A 7561-nucleotide genomic window follows, 5' to 3' on the forward strand; every position below is an offset into this window, starting at 1 on the left:
TTAAAATTTTCTTGTATTTGAAAACCTAGGGGTTGAAAAAGCTAACAATTTCATATTATAATACATTTAAAAAAAATGACATCTCAAAATATAGCATATTTATTTCAATATTTCAATATTTCTCTCTATCTATTTAATTTATATTTCTATTTTTTTTTATTATATTAATGAAGAATATTTTTAAAAGTTTATATTTTTTAAAAATTAAAATTATTAAATATATTTAACAAGATTTATTGATATGTGAAATTTTTTTAAAAGTAATTTACAATTTAAAAAAAGAGAATATTTTATTTATTTATTTATTTATTTTTTTTGGGTGACGAAGGGAGTATTTTATTAGTGGGAAACATATTTCGTACGGTTTTGACATTAACCGCGTCAAAAGCACTATCATCTCGTCCAAATTATTCAAGGATTTGATTTTTCCGACAATCCTATCCTTCCTCACTTTGTCCCAATCATTTAATCACTTTTTCTCCAGTCGGTCGGTACTGGGCTTCTATTCTTAGCAGGTTCAATTTCGTAGCTGCGATTCCAGCTTCACTGGCGATAAGTCTATGCAATCTCGTTTTCTATATGATCCCATTTTAGTTTCTATTCAATCTCGTCTTCTGTTCTAACGCAATTACACAGATTTCGTCTGGCGTCTGAGTTCGCGGCCGCATTCGATAACTTCAACGCGGTGAGTTCCTTGCCGTTATTTGTCTTATCTATCATATTTGATATATATTCTTGTTCTTTAACCCTTCGTGTGCCCTGCTTCTTTGTATTTTCATTCTTCCTGTCTCTTTGATCTCTAGAGCCCCATTAATCGTTGTTGTTGTTGTTGTCATCTTCAGAAGGAAAAAACCAAACAATCTGTGTGCTCTGCTTGCATATATACAGACAAATAAAGGGAAAAAAAATGCTAAATTTCCTATCCAGGATACCTCTCCCGTGATTTGATATCTCCATCAATTGCTGTTATTGTTCTTCTTTATTTAAAAAATAAAAAAACAATTTGTGTGCTCCCCTTGAATCCCTATTGATATTTCTCTCCAGTTACTTCACTTTAATTTTTTTTGTTGTCGTTGGTCTTCTACTTCTTGTTCTTTAAAAAAAGATAATAATAACAATAATCCTTGTCCAAGGTACATATCCATCAATCGTTGATGTTCTTTGTCATCGTTTATCATTAAAAAATTTATTTGATATATATTCTGATAGTTTCTTTGTCTTCTGTCCGAATCTACACATTTTTTTTAATAAAAAGGCAAATATGTACAGTAAAAAGAAAAAGTTACATAATGACAATATTTAAAGGGGGAAAAAAGCAGCAGCGAAATAGTCTGATGAACACGTGAAACTATGCCAGGAGATGAACTTCTTGTTGAAAGGTTAGAGAAGATACGCTTGTCATGAGTCCAAGCTTCCAACGAAAGGCTCCCAACTTCATTCTTTAACTTAGATTCAAACTAAAGAGAGTGGATTCTTCTAAGTTAATCTAAATCACAATTGCAACTTTTGCAGTATTGGTTAATCCAATAAAGCAAGCTACGAATACATGCAATGGCAAATCCTTGTGAATTCAAAAAAGGAGATTTCTTGAACATTATGCCATGTGTGATGCCCACAATAATTAACAACTAATTAAATTTTAGTGTCATGGGAGTTAAGACTAATCCTTAATTAACCATTGTCATGTTAGTATATATTTAACTATAGCTACCAAATATAAGGACAAAAGAAAACTCTTTGAAGACAGGATCCCAATAAAAAACAATTTTCAAAAACCATCGAGCTCAAAAAAATGCACTATATTAGAGTTATCAGTAAACAGAAGCAAGTTACAACTCATTAGTAGGGATTATACCACAGTACAAGGACAAACCAGTCCTTTACAAAACTAAGCATTTACACAATGGTTGACTTCCCAACTCAAAAATCTAACTGAGCAATTCTTAGGAGTCAAAGGATACATTTCAAACCACAATTTAATTATGAACATCATCAAAATCATACATAAGGTATTGATCACAATTTTGCTAGCTATATTATAAGTCCAAAGACTTGGGTTAACAAAAATAGATAGACATCCCACATTCAACAGTATTTATAGCACAATAATTAATCCACAATAATTTCACTAGCTCAAATACAAACTCATGAGTTTACTCCATAAAAAAGCTAGGTAGACAATAAATTATAGTCACAAAATCAATTACAATCATAGATGCATAATATGTCCCTAAATTGGTAATATATATATATATATATATATCCTATTACAAAAAGATAAAGGAAGCATGCAAGGTGCAATTTGGCTCTAAGTCTCTGGGTCCTTCCCTTTGCCAGTACCTAAATTGTTACATGTAAATATTAATTACAGGGTGAGATAAACATCTTAGTGACTAATAAATCCTAACTTCTAATATATATAGGCATAAGAATTAAGGGCATGTAATGTAACTCCTAGATTTTTATTCTAGGAATTTCTATTGTTTATAAGGGTAATATGATCAAATTAAATAAATGATTGTTTAAGGGTGCTTTTGGGAGACTAATGAAGCTAATGGGTTATTAAACAATCTTAAAAGAGGGCTAGATTGGAGTTCGAGCAGGCCATGGCATGAAGAGAGATTCAAACGTGTATAGAGCTCTCTATGCCATGCTCTGCGGTGCATATGCAAATTTTTACATTTATCAGTAGCAAAATCAGACCAAAAAGGAGAAGTAAGAAAGATAGAGAGCGAGGAGAAAACAAATAGCAGTTGGTGGGTGCTAGGGCTCGACCATGGGGTTACTTTGGAAGCATTTGGAGCAAGGTTTAACTTTGGTTAAGCTTCTTATACCTCTTCCTCTCCCTATATTCAAATTTTCTGAGGTTTGGGGTATTTGGAGCTTTTGATTCGATTTTTCTTAGGTAATGGCTGAACCAATTGCTTTAGTTAAGATCTTAGGGAGTTAAATCAAACCTCTAAACCTAAATTTATAGATTATATAGTGATTTGGAGTTTTTAGTTAAGGTTTGGACGAATCCTTGATAGAAATTAGAAGATGGAGGATAATGTGAGTAATGTAATGGGTTGTTTATGTGTTTGGTTGTTAAATAGGATTAATGAAGTGTATTGAAAGAATTATTAGGGCTAAATTAAAATTTTGGATATTAAGGGTACTCAAAACTATGTTATAAGTAAGGTAATAAGTGTGTGGATTGATAATTAAGAGTCTAATCTTGTAAATTAGCCATTGATCAAGGCTTGTGGTGATAGTGGACACATGTGGAGCCATTGATTGACCATAGTAACTCTTTTAATGACAAAAGAGTTGAGGTAACTGGATTGCCTAATCTTCCTATTTGCGTGTTTAGATAGCTATATGAATATCTTTGGAACTATTGTGCTTGTTTTGAACTAGTGTTGTATTAATATGAAATGTTTATTATTGAAATTATGTGAGGTGGAATGATGAATTTATGTTTAGTGTGGTTTTCGAAGGCAAAATGCTATTTTTTAAGTATAATTATTTGCAAAACTATGTTTAAGTAGAAATAAATGTTTATGGTAAAAATCATATGTTATGATTATGTGTTGGAGCATTGAACATATTTAGCATAATCATTGTGAGAGGGTAGGATTTCACTCTAGTGTGTGGTTAGGGACATTATTTGAAAATCTATATAGTACACTGATATCGTGGATGCTCTAATACTCAGTATTATATTATTTAAAAGTTTTAGTACTACGTGAGGTAGATTTGGCATTGACACCCTTAATATTCATGAACAAGGGAAATTTGTGGTCTATAGTGGGAGAAAATGCTCTTGGCCGAGGCTACCTTCTACTAATGGTAAGCTTGGGCCAGTCCAGTCACATGAACTTGGTCCTATCAAGTTGTTAGCCCACAAATTTAGTTGAAAGACATAATGAAGGTATAAGGTAGTGTGTTGATCATACATATTATACTAGAATCATATGTGTGTATATATGATTGGATATACATTTAGAATGCCACTTCACATATGCACAAACTGCTTTCACATATGAGTAATTTGATTAGACTATTTGATTACTGAGTCCTTGACTTACCCTGTGGTTACATTTTACAGGTGAAGGCTTTGATAGGGGCAAAGGAAAGGAAGGTGTATCCGAACATCGAGAGGACTAGCTAGAGTTTGTATATCCTTTTGTTTCCTTTGGTTTGTAATGAATGAAACATGAATATGCCAACTTAGGAAAAATATATGTCATTTTGTATGCACTTGCATGATTATTATCGTTGATTGTGGGTATCTCAGCTTAAGATGTTGTGTCTATGTTGTAATGACTGTAAGAGGTCAAGAACTAGTGTAAATACTAGTTTGTAGTACTTTATATGTTAGTTTGGCCATTTGAAAGACTATGGTACGTTTTATTCCCAGTGAGATCTACATCAAATATGGGGTTTTGGTAGCCAAATCTTGTTTGAGTTATTGTTGTTGTGATTTGAATGTATGTATAGGTTGTTTATGATTCATTTGAGTTAGTTCAAGTAGTTCCACGATAATTGGCACTTAGTTTACGAGTTTAGGCACCTTAGTAGTGGTTTTTGAAAGAAAATGTGTCATTTTAGATTCGGGTGTTCAAATCTTGTTTCACTTAATGTTTAGGTATGAGACTAGTGCCAATAGCACGGCAGCTTTAGGAGCTATGTATAGACACTTGAATCGTTTGAATCGGATATCGAATGGCAAAATGACGCACTCCAAAAGTTGGCCCAAAGAGCTATCATGGCAGTAGTTTGCTATCATAACAGGGGATAGGCGCCATGGTGCATTGTCCATCTTACCACGACACGAGGCACCGAGAGGGATGTTTCCCTTTGTGCAATTTGCCATGGCAAATAGTGTACTACGCTGTGATACACTGTGCCTCTATGGTTGAAAGACCTTCAGTTTTGCTTAATATTTTCATATGGTAAATTCTCATGCTTCCATTGTCTTATTTATTTAGTTTTAAACTATAATTTGAGCTCAAATAACTTTTTAAAAAAGGTTTTCTTAAGATCCCATTTTCTTAAATATTCTTTTAACCCTTGTGTTATGATAACCATTTTCTTAAGATTAAAGTAATCTCGGTTATCATAACGTTGTTTTGTCTATTTGGTAATGTCAGGGATGATGTTACATGTAAAGCATTAACTAACAATATTAGATTAAAATAAAACATTTAAGTATGCATGATCAATTAATTTTCTTCCTTATATCTTTCTTATTCCTTCTAATTAAGTCTATGGGTTACAATTCATAACAGGACTAATCCATATGACTAAACTAGCCCAAACTCTTCAATGTTTAAAGAGGTAACCTAGCCAAAGATTATTGCTCCCTAACTTAGACCATGGACTTCCCTATTAATTGGATTCCCAAAGGATGTCATAATTGTTGCTAGTACCACATACCTACTCGTGGAGTAGAGTGAGTATCATTGGCTAAGTTAGAACCACAACAAACTCTCACCAAAGCCAATGCCATAGCTATGTAACACTGGGAGCTATCTAGGTGTTGTCTATGCCATATGGACTTACAATATAATAATCTTTCAACTATAGTGAACTCCCGCCAATTTCAATTCTCAATCATGACATAATGTATCACAATTTTATTCATGCACCATAATGTAATTACACATGCTAAGAAATCACAATTTGTAATCAACAAACTCATTTTCATCCACATATACATATTTCACAATTTACATTCAAAGAGAAACGATTCTCATAATTTACAACAAAACATAGCTTACTTGTTTCACTGAATGTTATTTAACAAATTAATTTATGTCCACTTTACATATTTTTTAAAAACATCAAAATTGTATCTAAACATATAATATACATTTCATAATTGTTATAATAACAAAAACCCTTAAAACATGCTTACGAGGGAATTTAAGTTTCCGTTTACCTTCATCCCTTGAGTCACTTAAAAGGGGCACCCATGGATTCAATCCATTTCAAACTTACAAATGCTCTAAAAGTCCAAAAGAGTTTAACCTACAAGTAAACATCTCAAAGACATTAATACAATACTAATTTCACCATTTTCTTAATTACCCATTTTTACTCAAAAAATAAAATTCTAATTTATTAGATAATCTTACTATCTAATAGTTCCATTAGTTTCATTATACTTTAATAAGTCTAACTAAATCCATTAACTGCTAACATAATCATGACATTATTCATTTTCAATCTAGGGTTTGCTCAAATCAATCAAAATTCAGATAAAATAATCAATAAATCATACCCACATTTTCTCAACAATAATATGCTTCAAACAACTCCATTCATTCTTCTATAACAGCTAAAACTACCCTCATAGTTAAAACAACCACAAATTAAAATTTAATAGGAAATCTCAAGTTTTTTTACTGCTGAGAATTTGAAATATAGTAAAAATATACCAAAAAATATTTAAAAAATTTATCTAGCCTTAAATAATGAAGCCTAACTTTAAAGAAAAATCACCACTGGGTTTTCTCCTCCGCCGGGCACGCAACAACGCTATTGGAGAAAACAAAACGGGGTGACAAAAGTAATTGCCTAGGCCTCTAGTACATTTTAAATTAAGTGGGTGTGAATCCTACATATTTTAATCCTTTTTTTTTAAAATATAAAACCCTTCCAACGGTGGCTTTGCGACTCGTGGCCCCCCCGGCAAGTCATGTCATATATATATATATATATATTGTATTATTTATTATTTTTTTCATTTTATATTCCATTCATATATTTATTATTTTTTTATTTTTTTTAATTTAAAGAGTTGAACCAAATTTTTATATTTTTGTTTAAATAAAATTTCATAATATTAAAAAATTTATAATAAGCTAAGTTGCAACAATATCTTAAATAATTTAATTTACTTGTTCCTAACTTCATTTATTTCCTTCCTTTTCTAAAAAACTGTGTCTTAGAATAAAATCATCACAATTTAACCCCACATTAATCTCAATTAATTTTTAGTTTATTTTAATGATTTAGTTTAAATTTTTGAAATGTTACCTCATGCAAGTAAACTTCATCCAATTTAATTTGTACTGTTATGAAGATTGCTCTATGCTTCTTAATCTTTTGGCATTTTATCTTTCATGAATGTGTTAGAATGCTAGATCTGATCAGAGGCCTCATAATTTTTTCATCTACTATTCTCAATCCTAGAAAATAGCTTTTAAATTTATTGAGAGCCGGAGGTTTTCAAGCTTAACGATTAAAGGTTAAATTGCAAGTCATTTTAACTAAAGCAATCTAAATCTTGAATTCTTGAATGACCTGATAGGTAGAGATTTTAATTCCCTCATGCTGTCATGCATGGCTAAATTTCTTTCATGCTGAATAAGATGAATCAAAGTGAAGATACTTTCAAGAAGGAAAAACTTCTTATCTTTAATCAAAGCATTTGTAATGCTCTTGAGCCATAAGGATGAAACCTTGTCCAGCTAATAAAGAAAAAGACAGAGAGCACCAAACCAGGCAGCCCTTGTATAGGGCATTCACAAAAGTGTGTTGAAGAGACTCCTATGCCTTATGGTCACAGCCA

The 7561-nt window shown here is 31.6% G+C and overlaps 1 long non-coding RNA gene across 1 annotated transcript; it reads left to right on the plus strand.

Annotated features, from left to right (window-relative positions):
• Nucleotides 1–398: 398 nt before the first annotated feature.
• On the plus strand, nucleotides 399–1052 carry LOC129284415 (uncharacterized). Its single transcript, XR_008586863.1, has 2 exons — nucleotides 399–685; nucleotides 843–1052. It is a non-coding gene; the product is annotated as an uncharacterized LOC129284415 (long non-coding RNA).
• The last annotated feature ends 6509 nt before the right edge of the window (nucleotides 1053–7561 follow it).

This window comes from Prosopis cineraria, unplaced genomic scaffold (assembly GCF_029017545.1).
Source record: "Prosopis cineraria cultivar Desert tree isolate PC_DT_omini unplaced genomic scaffold, ASM2901754v1 PC10, whole genome shotgun sequence".
Lineage (NCBI taxonomy): Eukaryota > Viridiplantae > Streptophyta > Magnoliopsida > Fabales > Fabaceae > Prosopis > Prosopis cineraria.